The 19,428-nt window shown below is 46.7% G+C and overlaps 1 long non-coding RNA gene across 5 annotated transcripts in view; it reads right to left on the bottom strand.

Moving 5' to 3' along the window:
• LOC115073117 overlaps positions 1-19,428 on the bottom strand; it is a 114,739-nt gene that overhangs the window by 83,314 nt on the left and 11,997 nt on the right. Inside the window, exon 1 of one of the 5 annotated variants that reach the window (XR_003851932.1) lies at positions 173-247. The exons of 3 other annotated variants lie outside the window; for them this stretch is intronic. This is a non-coding gene — a long non-coding RNA (uncharacterized LOC115073117). Of the gene's footprint in view, positions 1-172; positions 248-19,428 lie in introns of those variants that run through there. One more of the 5 variants, XR_003851934.1, reaches the window with a different exon arrangement.

Raw genomic sequence — 19,428 nt, 5'->3', positions numbered from 1 at the left:
TTTTTTACCACCATTGGGGCCACCTTGACGATGGAGGGTAGGACAAACGGGTTTCACCAGACCTCTAGGGATTGTTCCCCCGCTAGGATGCTAAAAGTACGCATGCTATGGAAGCCCATGCCTACTTATAGATGGTTTGTGTGTGCAGGTCATTTCGGCGCAGCCCTCTTACCTGAGTGAATCGCCGTTTGCCCACGTACGCAGCTCTGAGATTTGCTCTCTCTGGTGTTATGCCAGAAGGTCAGAGCATGCAAACCGGTGTGTGGCTTTTATGGGGCGCGCATGAGAAAATACAACGAGCACTTAGCAGGTGGTGACAGCACTGCCATCAACAACTGGCCAATAACCAAGGGCATTTCCAAAGTCAAATGCCATGCGCACACGTGAGCTAAGGCTCGGGAAAGTCAGTTGATACAAACTAATTGCAATGCATTTTCTGCTGGCGTGTAGGAGGGTAACCACTTGCGCAGGCACTTCTTTCTTCGTTCAGTTGTAACCGAGGATTATCACATCATTTTTCCTCTCACAGAAAAGTGCATTCTTTGTTACCCAAAGCTAAAATCTGTAAACGCCAGAACCATAATCTCTTGAGAAATGGTTACTAGGCAGCGTCAGGCACCACTTTGAGGACTGTGCAATCTACAGGGCGTTGCTCTCCAGCTTCTAATCGTAAGCGTTACAAGAGGCAAGGTGTAATTGGACAGAAAAGAACTGGTTTTATCACAACTGGACTGTGACAAGAAGAGGAAGCCCGTACTAAAGCCAAGTGCTTGATTTCCTACTCTCAGCACATGCTTCACGGCAGGAATCAGCAGAAAGCACAAATAGATTTACAATTCAAATATAGTTATGCCCTGGAGTTTAATGCCACAGCAATCTTTTAACAGCCTAAATAATGATTGTAGTCCTAAGGCACTCCAATACTTAGTTAAAAAAATAAAAAGAAAAGAAAAGCAACAGATAGGCCTGGCCTGGTAATTGAACCAGGGACCTTCCATGCAATCGTGCTGTGCACGACTGCATGGAAGGTCCCTGGTTCAATCCCCGAGTTCGGTCTAGGAGGCAGCATTTACAGCCGACAGGAGGGGGAGAGAGTCTCGGCCATTGCTTAACGGGTGACGTTTAGTGGCCAGAGTCAGGGCCCGTGACTGCAAGGTTCCAGAAGGAGCCCTAGTGCACAGCTCTGGGCCCGAGACCATGGCTGCAGTCACCATCAAGCTATGTTGATGGAGGGAAGGATATTATAAAAGCAAGGAGAAAAAAAGATGGTCATGACCATCAGGTCAAACCAAATGCAGCCTACACAGGAGCAGATAGATAACTAAATTCAACCAGGGCCAATTTCTCTACTTACTGAATGGTAACTGACAGGCCTTCAATATGTTAGGATGTTGTAGCACTGACCAGGTGGTATATACTGTATATGTCTTGTGGTGCCTTTCATCTCTGGCCACATGATTAGCCATTCACAAGATAATGTGTATGCTTAGGCTGGCTGTGACACACATTAGGAAAATAGCACAGATAATCCACAAACAACCAAAAGAATTGGCTGTGGTTATTCGGTTACTTTCAGCTTGGCTCAGACTTGTCTTCTTTGTTGCTGCACTCAGTGAAGTATTGCTGAAATTTAAATAATGCCTGCTAATTTTGCTGCAAAAAAAGAATGTTTATTTTAACTGATGATCCTTTCTCGCTGGGTTGTATTAAAGCAGATTTGGTGCCAGAGAAGAAAACAATTTTTTTTTCTCATTCCTATGATCTACATCAGCGGCGCTCAGACTGGTCCTGGGATTCCTTTCCATTCCCTTCCCCTCTCCAGCTCCTCCCAGCCAGTTAGATTTTCAAGACACGGCTAACAAATATACATGAGAGATACGTGCATACATTGGTCAATGCATGAAAATGTATCTCATGCAAAGTCATTAGTTAGGGGTAACCTGACTGGCTAGGGGGAACCCGAGGACTGATTTATAGGGCTTCTTTCATTATCTGCCTCTAATAGCTGTTACTAAAAGTCGACATGCCTGGATAGAAATGATATATTTTTGAAAATATATCTGTTGTCTGCTTTCTAAAAATATTTAAATGTGCATAATCTATATTCCTTTTGCCTGTCCGCTGCTTGAATTTTAGGCCTTTCTCAGTCGTGGCTTTCAGTTCTTGTCAAGCAAAGAATACACCAGATAGAAATTCAGTGGTGAGCTCTTTTTCTGGCAGCCTATAAGGCAGCCTCCTCCTGAAATGTATTTTTTCGTGGTTTCCCTAACCTTCCTTATGCAACTGAGTTAGGGGACGTTCCAAGGTCCACAGATCACAAAACTCACTTGGCAAGATATTTGACAGGCCAAGATTAGAATCTTGACGCTGCAGTGAAAGTAGAGTAACTTCCGCAGCATCTCCAATCCAACTCAGTGGCGAGGAGAGGATTTTCTTTATGCTAACAGTTATCAATGTCAGCTTTGTTCGAAGCAGGAGGTACCAGGTCTGAATGCTTAACAAGCTCTTGTGAAGCCTGGTGGTGTTAGGTTGTGCTGTTTCTGTTGTGTATTTCGATAGACTGGCCCAGCCAATTCCATAGACACTTTCAGCTGGAGAAGAGAAATGTAGTCTACAGCCTCATCTTCTGTAATCTTATTTGTCTCTACCCGGCAGCACAGAAAACTGGGATAGTAAGGTAAAGCAAAACCAATAATAAATGGAGGCCCGCAGAAATACAAAGCATGGCATAGCCACTTTGCATGGGTACTGGTGAAACATTTAAAGAGTGCATTCTACTGAACTCAGCATCTGTTTAGTAAAAAAAGACCTGAGGATCATTTAAAAAAAAAAAAAAGGTCTGCATGCCAAGCCCTACTTTTTTGCATATTTCTTCTTCATCAGACTTGGAAAAATAAAATTCTGGCTGTGAAATGTTTCTGGTGGGTGGCGGTTGCCGATGCTGCATGAAGCACACAGATGACTTTTCTCTGCAACTAGGTTTATTCTGCCATGGTCCCGGCTGACAGAAAACTGCTTTGACTACTAGCAAACCCAGCAGACTTGGCAAGAAAATGATGTGGGAAAGATAGCTGTGCCTTTATTTTGTTATTTCAGTATAACTATGCTTTAACATATGGGCAGCTCATAATGACCATTAATTCTTGGGGCAATAGTGTGGCAGACAGAATCTTTACTAGTTTAGTGGATCATTTTGTGACCAGTGTTAAGGTTCGTCCAATGTTGGGGCAATCTGGCCTGTCTCGCCCTCCCTTTTCCTTTTTTCTCTACTTTCTCTTCCAGACGGTTTTCTGTCACCATCTTCCTCGTCCCTCTCTATACCTGGCAGTTCTGTCTTTGGCAGCTGTGGATCTCCGTCCTTTCCACCAGAGATGGGGGCCACGGCATGCTGGTCTCTCCAGTGCTGCTGCGTCTCTGCCAGTGAGGGTCCCTGCCACCACTCCGGCATCTCCAGTGCCGCCACAGATCTATGCAGGGTTTGGGGCCTGCTGTCAATCACAGCCTGTCCTTAACGGCAGTTCCTAGGACTGCTCCCGCCTGCTGTCAAATCACAGCAACTTTAGGGGCAGGTCATATTTCAGAGGCTGGAGAGCAGACGAGCTCATTTGTCAACCATGGCAATGAAGAGGTGGGTAACTTTTCAGGGGGCGGAGAGCATTTGCATACTGGCCATGCGGATTCAGGGCAGCTTTGCGTAAGATAATGCAATGCTCAAATAATGCTAACTTATGAAGTCGGACCGCCAGTATATCTTCCAGTCTGCAGTGACTTCCAGCAGAGAACTGTAAATGCATCACAGCAAGCTTACTCCAGTTACTCTATTTCACTTTGAAAGCTACTTCTCAAACATCCTAAAAATGATAATGCCTTTCCAAGGAGCAGCCTTCTACTATTCAGATCTGCTGGTCTATTTACTTCTTATAAAAGGAGTCATTGTGTGAGCCGGCCCTTTCTCTGTTAATTTAAGTTAATGTCCCAAAGCCATGGCGACAGTTGTGACAAAGCTGAACCCACAGAAAAGTGCATCAATAATTCCAAGCATTCCTCCAGCATTCCAAGCAACCTCTCTGCTGATACGATTATTAAGGGGCTACACATTGTTTACCACGTTGGTAATTCCTGTGAAAATCTCCCAGGAGCTAAGCAGCTTTTAAACTAGAACAAGGGGGAAAGCTGACAGCAGCGCATTGTTCAGAGGGAGGTATCTTCGAAGGATACTAATGAAACAGGAGAGTTAGGCACCCCAACAGAGAGGTTCCAATAAAAGCAAACGTAGTCCATATGCCTATAAGTAAAGAATCATCTGAGCTAAAGATTTCCAAATTATCCCTATCAACTGAAAAGCAGGTTGTTCATACAAACAAAAAACACACTTTGAAATGTCTGAATGCCAATGCCAGAAGTCTAAGAAGTAAAATGGGAGAGTTAGAGTCTATAGTAGTGAATGATGAGACAGACATAATTGGCATCTCAGAGACCTGGTAGAAGGAGGATAACCAATGGGACAGTGCTATACAGGAGTACAAATTATATCGCAATGATAGGGAGGATCAACTTGGTGGGGGTGTGGCACTTTATGTCCGGGAGGGTATAGAGTCCAACAGAATAAAGATCATACAAGAGACTTAGGGGTAGATTTTCAAAAAGCGCGCCTTCGCGTACTTTTGTTGGCGCATCAGGCGCCAACAAAAGTACGCTGGATTTTAGTAGATATGCGCGTAGCCGCGCGTATCTGCTAAAGTCCTGGATTGGCGCGCGCAAGGCTACTGATTTCGTGTAGCCGGCGCGCGCCAAGCCGCGCAGCCTACCTCCATTCCCTCCGAGGCCGCTCCGAAATCGGAGCGGCCTCGGAGGGAATTCGCTATCGCCCTCCCCTCACCTTCCCCTCCCTTCCTCTACCTAACCCACCCCCCCGGCCCTGTCTAAACCCCCCCCTACCTTTGTTGGGGGATTTACGCCTCCCGGAGGGAGAAGTAAATCCCCGCGCGCCTAGACGCAACCCGGGGGCGGTTCCGGAGGGCGCGGCCACGCCCCCAGACCGCCCCGGGCCGAAACCACGCCCCGGGCCCGCCCCCAAAACGCCACGTCCCGCCCCGAAAACGCCGCACCGATCTGCCCCGCCCCCGACACGCCCCCCTCGGAAAACCCCGGGACTTATGCGAGTCCCGGGGCTCTGCACGCGCCGGTAGGCCTATGTAAAATAGGCGCACCGGCGCGCAAGGCCCTGCTCGCGTAAATCCAGGCGGATTTACGCGAGCAGGGCTCTTAAAATCCGCCCCTAAATGCACAGTAGAGTCTATATGGATATAAATCGCATGTGTGTTGGGTAAGAGTATAGTGTAGGAGTATACCACTGTCCACATGGCCCAAATGATGAGATGGACAATGAAATGCTAAGAGAAATCAGGGAAACTAACCAATTTGATAGTGCAGTAACAATGGGAGATTTCAATTACCCCAATATTGACTGGGTAAATGTAACATCAGGACATGCTAGAGAGGAAAGTTCCTGGATAGAATAAATGACTGCTTTATGGAGTAATTGGTTCAGGAACAGACAAGAGAGAGAGCTATTTTAGATCTAATTCTTAGTGGAATGCAGGATTTGGTGAGAGAGGTAATGGTGGAGGGGCCACTTAGCAATAGTGATCATAACATGATCAAATTTAAACTAATGACTGGAAGGGGGACAATATGTAAATCTATAGCTCTTTCAAAAGGAAAACTTTGATAAAATGAAGAAAACAGAAAAATACTGAAAGGTGCAGCTGCATAAGTTGAGTGTATAACAGGCGTGGACATTGTTTAAAAATACCATCTTAGAAGCACAGTCCAGATGCATTTCATGCATTATGAAAAGTGGAAGGAAGGCCAAACAATCACCAGCATGGTTAAAAGATGAGGAGAAAGAGGCTATTTTATTAAAAAAAAAAAAAAAAAAAAAAAGTCATTCAAAATTTGGAAGAAGGATCTATCTGAAGAAAATAGGAAAAAACATTGTCAAGTTAAATGTAAAACATTGATAAGATAGGCTAAAAGAGAATATGGAATGAAGTTGGCCATAGAAGCAAAAACTCATAATTAAAAACTTTTTAAAATACATTCTAAGCAGGAAACCTGCAAGGGAGTCATTTGGATGATCGAGGGGTTATAGGGGCTCTTAGGGAACATAAGGCCATTGGGGAAAGACAAAATGAATTTTTTGCTTCCATGTTTGTGAATGAGGATGTTAGAGAAATACCAGTCCGGAGATGGTTTTCAAGGGTGATGATTTGGATGAACTGCACCAAATCATGTTGAACCTGGAAAATGTAATAGGCCAGATTGACAAACTAAAGAATAGCAAATCAACTGGATTGCATGGTATACACCCCAGGATCTGAAAGAAATAAAAATGAAATTTCAGATCTGTTAATAAAAATTTGTAACCTATCATTAAAATCATCCATTGTACATGAAGACTGGAAGGGGCCAATGTAACCCCGATATTTCAAAAGGGCTCAAGGGGTGATCCGAGAAACTATAGAACATGGAGCCTGACTTGCCAGGAAGAATAGTGGAAACTATTCTCAAGATCAAAATCACAGAGCATATAGAAAGACATGATTTAATGGAACACAGCCAGCATGGATTTACCCAAGGCAAGTCTTGCCTCATAGATCGGTTACATTTTTTAAAGGGGTGAATAAGCATGGGAATAAAGATGAACTTATTTTTTTCTCATACTTATGTTACTCTTGGCCCTTATTAGTAACTTTTTGGTTCTAGTTACATTCCACCCCCACCATTGATGTAGAGAGCAGTACTGGAGCTGCATCTAAGGGGAGTATCAAGCTTAATTGGTTAGGGATAGTAACCGTCGCAATAAGCAAGCTATTCCCATGCTTATTTGTTTACCTAGCCTGTGCAATTCAGTCCTTTTAGATTGTTGTCTGAATATAAATCCTCTTTTCTTCACCCCCTGCCATTGAAGCAGTGAGCTGCACTGAATATGTATTCCAAGTGAAGTATCAGGCTTAATTGATTCGGGGTAGTAACCGTTGTACCAAGCAAGCTACACCCACGCTTATTTGTTTATCCAGACTATGCAATTCAGTCCTTGTTGGTTGTTGTCTGAATATAAATCCTCTTTTTTTCATTCCCCCTGTCATTAAAGCAGTGAGCTGCACTGGATATGTATTCCAAGTGAAGTATCAGGCTTTATTTGGTTTGGGGTAGTAACCGCTGCAACAAGCAAGCTACTCCCCCGCTTTTTTGTGAATGCAAATCCTTTTTTCCACATTTCCTCTTGCCGTTGAAGCACAGAGCAATGCAGGAGTCACATTAATCGTGTATATGTTTATTGAATAAGGTATTAGTCTCCAGGTAGTAGCTGTCGTTCCCGCAAGACCCCCTATGCCTCTTCTCTTCATTCACATCCTCTAGACTTTATGGATCCACAGTGTTTATCCCACGCCCCTTTGAAATCCTTCACAGTTTTGCTTTTCACCACTTCATCCGGAAGGGCGTTCCAGGCCTCCACCACCCTCTCCGTGAAGAAATACTTCCTGATATTGGTTCTGAGTCTTCCTCCCTGGAGTTTTAAATCGTGACCCCTGGTTCTGCTGATTTCTTTCCAACGGAAAAGGTTTGTCGTTGACTTTGGATCATTAAAACCTTTCAAGTATCTGAAAGTCTGTATCATACCACCCCTGCTCCTCCTTTCCTCCAGGGTGTACATATTTAAGTTCGCTGGGGAAGAGCCTGGATGTAATTTGTTGGAAAGCACCTTGGTTCTGGTGCTAAACATGCGGAATCGGAAGTGCATTTTTAAAGAGAACCACCCGCCTCCAAACCTGCCAATCAGATGGACCGGACTACCCTTTCACATAAATACGGACCAGTCAACTTCCTTGTTTAGTCCCTCAGGATGGACCATTCTCAAATTAAATATCCATCGTTGCTCACTTTGCAACCACCACAAATTTGTATCACCAACCCTGATGTTGCAATGCAACATTTCCAATACTGTGCAAAACAAATCCTCCAACTGATGATTAAAGGACAGACCATGCTGCACCAAAGGCGCTTCTTACACTTCAGGGCACTCTATGTTCAATCAATCGTGTTTTTAAGAGCTGCATTGTTTCCCCTACATATACAGTAGCTGGCACAGACATCAAACCGCATACACAAGTCTGCTAGAAACACATGTCGTTCTCACCCTGGGTTTAAACCCATGCAGCTTATGTAAAGGTAAATCAGTACTGGAACGCGATGGTGCAGAGTACTGCAGATATTAAGTGGATGTTGGAGAAATTAAAACGGAAAGATAAGTAGTTTTAATATTAAATAAAAAGTGTTGTGATAGGTGTTATGAAAAGATTTAAATAACAAGAAATGAGTTTTGGTAGGAATGGGAAGAAGTAAGTGACGTGAATACAGTGCTCATTTATGATGCTGGTTGTAGCCCATTGCGGGCAAGAGCCTGTAGATTATACCAACAAGAGCATTCAGTCTGATACAGAGTCCCATCTTTTAAGTGTTTATTTCCTCATGGTCACGTGGGTGCTTTTTTGTGTTTGATTTCGTGAGGTGTATTTGCCATTTTTAATGTTTGATATTCTTCATGATCAGAGTATGTCATCCAGCAGCTGAAGCTTTTGGTTGAAGACGACAAAACTGATTTTCTCAGTCTACCAAAATGCCCTAAAACTGCTCAGGGTAATGACTCCTGAGGGCTGTGTGTGTACACACATGCACACGCACACGCACGCTCACACGCCATTTTTGTCCTGCTGGCTTTGAGCATAGACTGTAGATGTTCCCGGAGCCCAGACATACCCGCCAAGATGAGTGCCAACTGCACGATGGGGGCGAGATGGCACGACGGTTATGTTTAATGGAAAGGAAACCTGACCAGGGGTCGCAGCCACTTAAAGATGCTTCATCCTGTCCACGTTTCTGATGAGATCTGTGCGCCCCTTTTTGAAGGCTGTATGTGGGGCAAAAGAGCAAGCGGAAGTGAAGACATTTAAATGCTGCGGAAGAAACCCAAACTTCTTCTACTATACAGCATCAGCATGGTTAGATATATACATATTCAGTGCTTCCTAAAGCTTATATACCTGTATCACGGGCTGTGAACCATAGCATGGGATTAATGGTTGAATGTTCTTCTGTGGAGTACAGTGGCAGTTCTGTAGAGAGGAACTGGACTACTTTAGGTAATAGAATTTTGTGGGTAGTATTTCATAATTGGTTAAGTGCTCTAAAACAACATACTTTAGTCTCATATATCAAGAATGTCTGTTTTTGACTTATAATTGCCAAGTTTTTCAGGTTTTTTTTTCTTTCTTTTTTTTTTTTTAAAGAGGGAGGTGATCAGTAAAGACGTGAAGTTTTCAGAACAATGCCAGTAGACAGTGATTTGCTAATAGCATGTGTTAAAGCAGGCACCAAATCAGCTTAAAATCATTGACACAAACTTTCTTGAGACTTGATCAAAGCAAACTATGGTGTGTTTCATCTCTAGAGGTCGAAAGAGAAAAAAAAAATCTGCAAAGTAAGAGCTGAAAAGTAAGTTTGTAGCAGTCACGTCTTGGAAAATGTTGGTAGCCGGCCATAACGCCTTGAAGAACAACAGGCCAATACAGTACAGTGCACTCCGAAGGAGCGCACTGTTAACCCGCCACTTGACGCGCGTTTTCCCTTACCCCTTATTCAGTAAGGGGCGGAAAATGCGCGTCCAATCCGCCAAACCTAATAGCGCCCGCAACATGCAAATACATGTTGATGGCCCTATTAGGTATTCTCGCGTGATACAGAAAGTAAAATGTGCAGCCAAGCCGCACATTTTACTTTCGGCGCTAATTTCTTCGGGCATCGGAAAAGTGCACAGAAAAGCAGTAAAAAATGCTTTTCTGTGCAACCTCCGACTTAATATCATGGTGATATTAAGTCGGAGGTCCCGAAACTTTCCAAAAGTAAAAAAAAAAAAGAAAAAAAAAATTGAAGTCGGCCGGCGGCTGTCTGGTCGAAAACCGGACGCTCATTTTTACCGGCGTCCGGTTTCCGAGCCCATGGCTGTCAGTGGGCTCGAGAACCGACGCCGGCAAAATTGAGCGTCGGCTGTCAAACCCGCTGACAGCCGCCGCTCCTGTCAAAAAGGAGGCGCTAGGGATGCGCTAGTGTTCCTAGCGCCTCCTTTTGCCCGTTTTTACCACCGGGTGTTATGTTGTGAAGAAAGTTAATAGTGGACCCTTGGGCCGGCTGATATGGACGACGTCCACAGTTGGTAATGAGCCGGGAGGCGGAGCTTAGCTGGAGCTGATGGATGACGTCTTCACCCTGGAAACCCGAGACCCCCCCAGGAGGAGCCCGTAGGGGTCCGAGTCGCTGGGACTTAGGAGAATCGTGAAGAAATCCGAGAGTCGTGGCTGGCTGATGATAAGGAGAATCGTGAAGAAGTCCGAGGATCGTGGCTGGCTGAAGACAAGGAGAATCGTGAAGAAGTCCGAGGATCGTGGCTGGCTGAAGACAAGGAGAATCGTGAAGAAGTCCGAGGGTCGTGGCTGGCTGAAGGCAAGGAGAAGCGTGAAGAAGTCCGAGGGTCGTGGCTGGCTGAAGACAAGGAGAATCGTGAAGTCGGAGCTGGAGTCAAAGGCACAGCAGGAACAAGCTGGAACCCAAGCTGGAAGCAAGGCACGGCTGGAACAAGCAGGAACCAGAGCTGGAAGCAAGGCACGGCTGGAACAAGCAGGGACCAGAGCTGGAAGCAAGGCACGGCTGGAACAAGCAGGGACCAGAGCTGGAAGCAAGGCACGGCTGGAACAAGCAGGAACCAGAGCTGGAAGCAAGGCACGGCTGGAACAAGCAGGAACAAGGCAACTAACCACTCAAGGAGCGACCACGTTGCAAAGGCAATGTAAGGCAGTCAGACGCTGGTTTAAATAGCCAGCCAGCGTCTGACGTCAGGAACGGGGCGTTTCAGCACTTCCGGGTGCTGGACCTTTAAGAGCCCCCTCCTCGCGCGCGCGCGTGCCCAGGCAGTGGGAGGAGTCAGGCTCGGCCTTCGGCGGCGTCTCCACGTGGAGGGAGACGCTGCCATGCGGCCCTACAGGCCCCAGGCGCGGCGGATCGCGGCAGCCCCGGGGGAGTCGGCAGAAAGGTAAGGACCCGGTCGCTAGCCTGGCGACCGGGACCGCAACAGTACCCCCTCCTTTACGCCCCCTCTTCAAAGGGCTTGGCCTGTCAGGATGGTCTTGATGGTATTGTTGCAGGAGTGTCTTGTCCAAAATGTTGCGGGCAGGTTCCCACTTATTGTCTTCATTCCCACAACCTTCCCAAGCCAACAGATATTCCCAACGTCTGTTGGCGAAGCGCGCATCAAGGACCTCTCGTACCTGGAATGTAGGATCCTCAACCGTAGTGGTGGAACCATCATCGAGCAGTCTGGGGTGAAATCTGGAAAGAATGACTGGTTTCAAAAGAGAAACATGAAAGACATCATGAATGCGTAGAGTGGTAGGGAGTCGTAGGCGATACGAGACCAAACCTACCCTCTCTGCTATGCGGAAAGGCCCACAGAACTTGGGTGAGAGTTTTTTGGACGGTTGCCTCAAATGAATGTTCTTTGTACTGAGCCACACTCGATCGCCTGGAAGAAAAGAGAATGCAGGTTTTCGATGACGATCGTAGTGGTGTTTAGCAGTGCATGCGACTTTATGGAGTCGATGTTGAACAGAGGACCAAAGTTGACTCAGTTGATCTGCGGTAACCTGAGCGGCAGGTGAGGAGGTTGGTACTGGTAGAGGTAATGGTGGTTTGAGTTGTTTACCATACACGATTTGAAAAGGCGACTTCCCTGTCGCCGTATGTATTTGATTGTTATATGCGAATTCCGCCCAGGGCAAAAGTTCTACCCAATTGTCTTGTTTGTGATTAATGAACGCTCGTAGGAACAACTTCAATGAACGATTCATGCGTTCTGTTTGCCCATTACTTTGTGGGTGGAAAGCGGTAGAGAAACTCAACTGGATCTTGAACTTTTTGCATAAGGCTTTTCAGTACCTGGCTGTGAACTGAGGCCCCCTGTCAGACACAATGTCCTGAGGCAGACCATGTATACGAAATACATGATGTGTGAATAGAGAGGCCAATTCAGTGGCGGAAGGTAATTTGGGCAAAGGCACAAAGTGAGCCATTTTAGAGAAGCGGTCCACTGTGACCCATACCACGGTTTTGCCTTGCGAAGGCGGAAGTTCCACCATAAAGTCCGTGGCAATATGGGTCCATGGTTCTGTGGGTATGGGTAATGGTTGCAGAAAACCTCTCGGAGAGCCGTTTAGTGGTTTTTGCAGGGCGCAAGTAGGACAAGAGTTGATGTAGGTGGACACGTCACGGCGAAGACCAGGCCACCAATAGTAACGATTTATAAGGTCCAAAGTTCGTAGCCTACCAGCATGCCCCCCGGTCAACGAGTCATGTCCTCAAGACAAAACTTTCTTCCGTAGTCTCTTAGGAACAGTAGTTTTATTTGCGGGGGCAATGGAGGTGATACTTAGTTGAACACAAGCAGGGTCCAGGATGGTCTGTGGCGAGTCCTCCTCCTCCTCCGGCTGAGAAGTACGAGAGAGGGCATCGGCCCGCACATTCTTCTCTGCTGGTCGAAACTTGAGGAGGAAATTAAAACGACTGAAGAAGAGTGACCATCTTGCTTGCCGCGGGTTTAGCCGTTGAGCTTGGGCTAAATACAATAAGTTTTTGTGGTCTGTGTACACGGTTACCGGATGATTAGCCCCCTCTAGCCATTGCCTCCACTCCTCGAAGGCTAACTTGATGGCTAGGAGTTCTTTGTCCCCGATGCCGTAGTTACATTCGGCGGGTGAAAACTTTTTAGAAAAGTAAGAACATGGCATCAATTTGCCGGAAGCATCGTGTTGACTGAGAACGGCGCCGACAGCCAGGTTCGAGGCATCGACCTCCAAAATAAAGGGACGTTGTGGATCTGGGTGTCGTAGGCACGAGGCTGTTATGAAAGCTTGTTTTAACGCTTCAAAGGCCTCCGAGGCGGTAGTGGACCAGTCGTGAGCGTTAACTCCTTTGCGTGTAAGCGCAGTGAGGGGAGCTACCTTCTGGGAATAATGCGGTATAAAATGTCTGTAAAAGTTGGCAAAGCCAAGAAATCGTTGTAGAGCCTTCAGACCAGACGGGCGAGGCCAATTGGTAATGGCTGCCACCTTTTCTGGATCCATCTGGAAACCGGACGAGGAAACTATGTAACCCAAGAACGGAAGGGACTCACACTCAAACTGGCATTTTTCAAATTTAGCGTATAGATGATTGTCCCTTAACGCCTGCAAAACCCGTTTGACGTGTTGGCAATGGGAGGAGAGATCTTGGGAATAGATCAAGACATCATCGAGGTAAACAATGACAAAGGAATGAAGCATCTCCCGGAGGACCTCGTTCATAAGATTCTGGAAGACAGCTGGGGCATTACATAAGCCGAAAGGCATTACCAGATATTCGTAATGTCCATCTCGAGTGTTGAACGCTGTCTTCCATTCGTCACCCGGACGAATACGAACAAGGTTGTAGGCCCCACGCAAGTCCAGCTTTGTAAAAATCTTAGCCCCTTGAAGTCTATCGAGTAACTCCGGGATTAGAGGCAAAGGATAGCGATCCTTCTTCGTGATGGAATTCAGGCCTCGATAGTCTATGCATGGCCTGAGGGAGCCGTCTTTCTTGGATACGAAAAAGAACCCAGCTCCTGCAGGGGAATGTGAAGGGCGAATAAAGCCCTTAGCAAGGTTTTCCGTGATGTAATCCGACATTGCACGGGTCTCTGACAGTGACAGAGGGTACACCCTACCCCGTGGTGGGGTGGAGCCTGGTAAGAGATCGATGGCACAGTCAAAAGGCCAATGGCATGGGAGGAGTTCGGCCTTTTGTTTAGAAAACACGTCAGAGTATTCTCGGTAAGGCTGAGGAAGTTCTAGGACTGAGTGAGAGAGTACTATCTCAGAACTTGGAAGAGGATCCAGGCAATTCTGGAAACAGTGAGAACTCCATTGCGCAATCTGGAGGGAGTCCCAATGGATCACAGGAGCATGTTGTTGCAACCAGGGAAGTCCCAAGACCACAGGGTGCACGGATTTCTCAAGTAGTAAAAAAGAGATTGTCTCTGTGTGAAGCACACCAGTTCGTAAGGTGAGAGGCATCGTGATTTCAGAAATGTATCCCGGTAACGGGGTTCCCCGGATAGAGGTAACCCGTAATGGGGGTCTTCGGTGCTTAGTAGGTAGTCCGAGCTGGTGTACCAGTTCTTTCCAGATAAAATTCCCTCCGGCACCGGAATCAATCAAAGCTAGCGTCTGGAAGGAACCTCCAGGATACTCCAAGGTTATAGGAACTGTACATTGAGGAGCAGGATTGACACAGCCTAGGGGAATCTCCTCATTTCTCCCTAGACTCGACCATTTCCCGGTCTTGCAGGACATTGAGCAAGGAAATGACCCTTAGTACCGCAATATAGGCAAAGACCCTGGATGCGGCGTTGTTTCTTCTCTTCCTCGGTTAGAGGCGCCCTTCCAAGTTGCATAGGTTCCTCCGAGGAACTGCCGGTGGCCGATGATGTTTTGTGAGGTACTACCATAGACCTGGAGAAGGAAGGTGCCAAGGAAACGGGGCGACGAAGCACTCGAGCCTCCTTGGTCCGTTGTTGCAGTCGTCGGTCTATCCTCCCTGCTAAGTCTATTACCCCATTCAGGGTGAGGGGCAGGTCGCGAGCCATCAACTCGTCCTTGATACGACCTGCGAGTCCTTCCAGGAAAATACCCCGTAAGCAGTCATCCTGCCAACCGAGTTCCATTGCCAGAGTACGGAATTCAATAGCGTATTCTGCTAGTGAGCGGGACCCTTGTCTTAGCTGCAGGATTTCAGTGGTAGCGGTAGCTGCACGAGCTGGCTCGTCAAAAGTCTGTTTGAAATGAGTCACGAAATCCTGCAAGTTGTGTAGCATGGCGTCTTGTTTCTCCCACATGGGAGAGGCCCACAGCATGGCCCTCCCATCGAGCAAAGACAAAATGTAAGCTACCTTGACGGCATCGGACGGGAACTGCCCCGGTAATAAGGTGAAACGGATGAAGCATTGGTTCAAAAACGCCCTGCACGATCTGGCATCCCCGGAATAACGTGTAGGCGCTGGAAGCTGAGTCTGCGCGGGAACTTGAGCTGCCGGTGGAGGCAGAGGTTGTGCCACCGGTGGAGGATTGGCGTCCAAGCGACTGGCTAGACGATCCACCGTAGCAGCCAAGACTTCTAGGCATTGCTGTTGCTGCTGGATTCTTTGAGCCATGCCAGGGATGGCCTGCACAGGAGAGGAGTCCGCCGAGTCCATGGCCTTTGCAAACTGTTATGTTGTGAAGAAAGTTAATAGTGGACCCTTGGGCCGGCTGATATGGACGACGTCCACAGTTGGTAATGAGCCGGGAGGCGGAGCTTAGCTGGAGCTGATGGATGACGTCTTCACCCTGGAAACCCGAGACCCCCCCAGGAGGAGCCCGTAGGGGTCCGAGTCGCTGGGACTTAGGAGAATCGTGAAGAAATCCGAGAGTTGTGGCTGGCTGATGATAAGGAGAATCGTGAAGAAGTCCGAGGATCGTGGCTGGCTGAAGACAAGGAGAATCGTGAAGAAGTCCGAGGGTCGTGGCTGGCTGAAGGCAAGGAGAAGCGTGAAGAAGTCCGAGGGTCGTGGCTGGCTGAAGACAAGGAGAATCGTGAAGTCGGAGCTGGAGTCAAAGGCACAGCAGGAACAAGCTGGAACCCAAGCTGGAAGCAAGGCACGGCTGGAACAAGCAGGAACCAGAGCTGGAAGCAAGGCACGGCTGGAACAAGCAGGGACCAGAGCTGGAAGCAAGGCACGGTTGGAACAAGCAGGGACCAGAGCTGGAAGCAAGGCACGGCTGGAACAAGCAGGGACCAGAGCTGGAAGCAAGGCACGGCTGGAACAAGCAGGAACCAGAGCTGGAAGCAAGGCACGGCTGGAACAAGCAGGAACAAGGCAACTAACCACTCAAGGAGCGACCACGTTGCAAAGGCAAGGTAAGGCAGTCAGACGCTGGTTTAAATAGCCAGCCAGCGTCTGACGTCAGGAACGGGGCGTTTCAGCACTTCCGGGTGCTGGACCTTTAAGAGCCCCCTCCTCGCGCGCGCGCGTGCCCAGGCAGTGGGAAGAGTCAGGCTCGGCCTTCGGCGGCGTCTCCACGTGGAGGGAGACGCTGCCATGCGGCCCTACAGGCCCCAGGCGCGGCGGATCGCGGCATCCCCGGGGGAGTCGGCAGAAAGGTAAGGACCCGGTCGCTAGCCTGGCGACCGGGACCGCAACACCGGTATCGCGCGCACAGGAGAGTGGCCTGAGCGGGCGTTCGCCTGCTCTCCCGCGAAATTTACTGACTTGGCCCGAAAATGATCCTTTGCATAAGGGGGGAGGGGAACAGTCAAAGGCATTTCAGTACAGATAAGGGTAAACACCGGTTTACCTATATAAATGAGTATTTTGATTATTGCCATCTCTGTATGCAATTAAGAGTACACGTTTTACAGCAACGTATGTACTTCCATCAGCATACTGTGGAGGCACTCCCAGGGGCAGGAGAGGGTGCAGAATGGAACAAAACACTCTATTTTTCTTTCAAAAAAAATTGCCTACAGAGAAAGCTGGCGCATATTGGTGTGCGGAATTTTTTGTTAGGCAGAAATCAAAGCAGAATTACTGATGTAGTTTTGCTTTGATTATTTGTGCAAATCCCAAAGGAAAAAGTACTCACGAAGTTTGCTTCAGTGCAGGCGCTTTTGATTGTTGCCCTCTAAATGAATAAATTATGGTACAAAGTGTATGACTTCCCTTAACCATACTATCAGAAAACAGACCCATAAAGATATTACAAAAAACCCTCTCTGTGACACAGTCTGTATTATTCACCCATTGCATCTCACGACAATTCAGATGATACATACGTTTTGCCATACCGAGTCAGAGCCAGGGCCGGCACATCCGTTAGGCAAAACTAGGCGGTCACCTATGGCGCCGACCAGTAAGGGGAACCTCATCGAAGAGCAGCCATGTGGTGCCGCAAGTGCTCTGCTCACGGCAAAGAGGTAAACAGATTCGTCAGGCCTCGAGCAGCACACACTGCTCGAAGCTCTGAGAAGGAGGCAGGGGCGGCACGACCAGGACGGGCACAAGGCAGAAGTTTCGCCTAGGGTGCCTGCCTACTACCCTTGCACCGGCCCTGGTCAGAGCAAAGGGCTATCAAGCCCAGTATCCTGTTTCCAACAGTGGCCAATCTAAGTCACAAGTACCTGGCCAGATCCCAAGGGGTAGAGAGATTCTAAGCTGCTTATCCCAGGGATAAGAAATGGATTTCCCCAACTCCATCATAGTAATTATTAGACTTTTCCTCCAGGAACTTGTCCAAACCGTTTTTAAACACAGCTATACTATTAGCTTTCACCACATACTATGGCAACGAATTCTAGAGCTTAATTGTGCATTGAGTAAAAAAATGTCTTCTTATTAGTTTTAAATATATCACCTAGTAACATTGTTGTATCCCCTGGTCTTTGAATTCTTTGAAAGAGTAAACAACCGATTGTTTACTCATTCCATTCCACTTATTATTTTATAGACCTCTTATTATTTCTCCCATCAGCCTTCTCTTCTCCAGGCCAAAGAGTCCAAACCTTTAGCCTTTCCTAATAAGGGAATTGTTCCATCCCCGTTATAAGAACAAAAGAACATAAGAAAATGCCATACTGGGTCAGACCAAGGGTCCATCAAGCCCAGCATCCTGTTTCCAACAGTGGCCAATCCAGGCCATAAGAACCTGGCAAGTACCCAAAAACTAAGTCTACTCCATGTTACCATTGCTAATGGCAGTGGCTATTCTCTAAGTGAGCTTAATAGCAGGTAATGGACTTCTCCTCCAAGAACTAATCCAATCATTTTTTAAACACATCTATACTATCTGCACTAACCACATCCTCTGGCAACAAATTCCAGAGTTTAATTGTGCGTTGAGTAAAAAAGAACTTTCTCTGATTAGTTTTAAATGTGCCCCATGCTAACTTCATGGAGTGCCCCCTAGTCTATTATCCGAAAGAGTAAATAACTGATTCACATCTACCCGTTCTAGACCTCTCATGATTTTAAACATCTCTATCATATCCCCCCTCAGCCGTCTCTTCTCCAAGCTGAAAAGTCCTAACCTCTTTAGTCTTTCCTCATAGGGGAGCTGTTCCATTCCCCTTATCATTTTGGTCGCCCTTCTCTGTACCTTCTCCATCGCAATTATATCTTTTTTGAGATGCGGCGACCAGAATTGTACACAGTATTCAAGGTGCGGTCTCACCGTGGAGCGATACAGAGGCATTATGACATTTTCCGTTTTATTCACCATTCCCTTTCTAATAATTCCCAACATTCTGTTTGCTTTTTTGACTGCCGCAGCACACTGAACAGACGATTTCAATGTGTTATCCACTATGACGCCTAGATCTCTTTCTTGGGTTGTAGCACCTAATATGGAACCCAACATTGTGTAATTATAGCTTGGGTTATTTTTCCCTATATGCATTACCTTGCACTTATCCATATTAAATTTCATCTGCCATTTGGATGCCCAATTTTCCAGTCTCACAAGGTCTTCCTGCAATTTATCACAATATGCTTGTGATTTAACTACTCTGAACAATTTTGTGTTATCTGCAAATTTGATTATCTCACTCATCATATTTCTTTCGAGATCATTTATAAATATATTGAAAAGTAAGGGTCTCAATACAGATCCCTGAGGCACTCCACTGTCCACTCCCACTGAGAAAATTGTCCATTTAATCCTACTCTCTGTTTCCTGTCTTTTAGCCAGTTTGCAATCCAGGAAAGGACATCGCCACCTATCCTATGACTTTTTACTTTTCCTAGAAGCCTCTCATGAGGAACTTTGTCAAACGCCTTCTGAAAATCCAAGTATACTACATCTACCGGTTCACCTTTATCCACATGTTTATTAACTCCTTCAAAAATGTGAAGCAGATTTGTGAGGCAAGACTTGCCCTGGGTAAAGCCATGCTGACTTTGTTCCATTTAACCATGTCTTTCTATATGTTTTGTGATTTTGATGTTTAGAACACTTTCTACTATTTTTCCTGGCACTGAAGTCAGGCTAACCGGTCTGTAGTTTCCCGGATCACCCCTGGAGCCCTTTTTAAATATTGGGGTTACATTTGCTATCCTCCAGTCTTCAGGTACAATGGACGATTTTAATAATAGGTTACACATTTTTATTAATAGGTCTGAAATTTCATTTTTTAGCTCCTTCAGAACTCTGGGGTGTATATCATCTGGTCCAGGTGATTTACTACTCTTCAGTTTGTCAATCAGGC

Source organism: Rhinatrema bivittatum, chromosome 11 (genome assembly GCF_901001135.1).
Source record: "Rhinatrema bivittatum chromosome 11, aRhiBiv1.1, whole genome shotgun sequence".
NCBI lineage: Eukaryota > Metazoa > Chordata > Amphibia > Gymnophiona > Rhinatrematidae > Rhinatrema > Rhinatrema bivittatum.
Note: the sequence above shows the minus strand (reverse complement) of the source record. Positions and strands in the feature narration are given on the sequence as shown.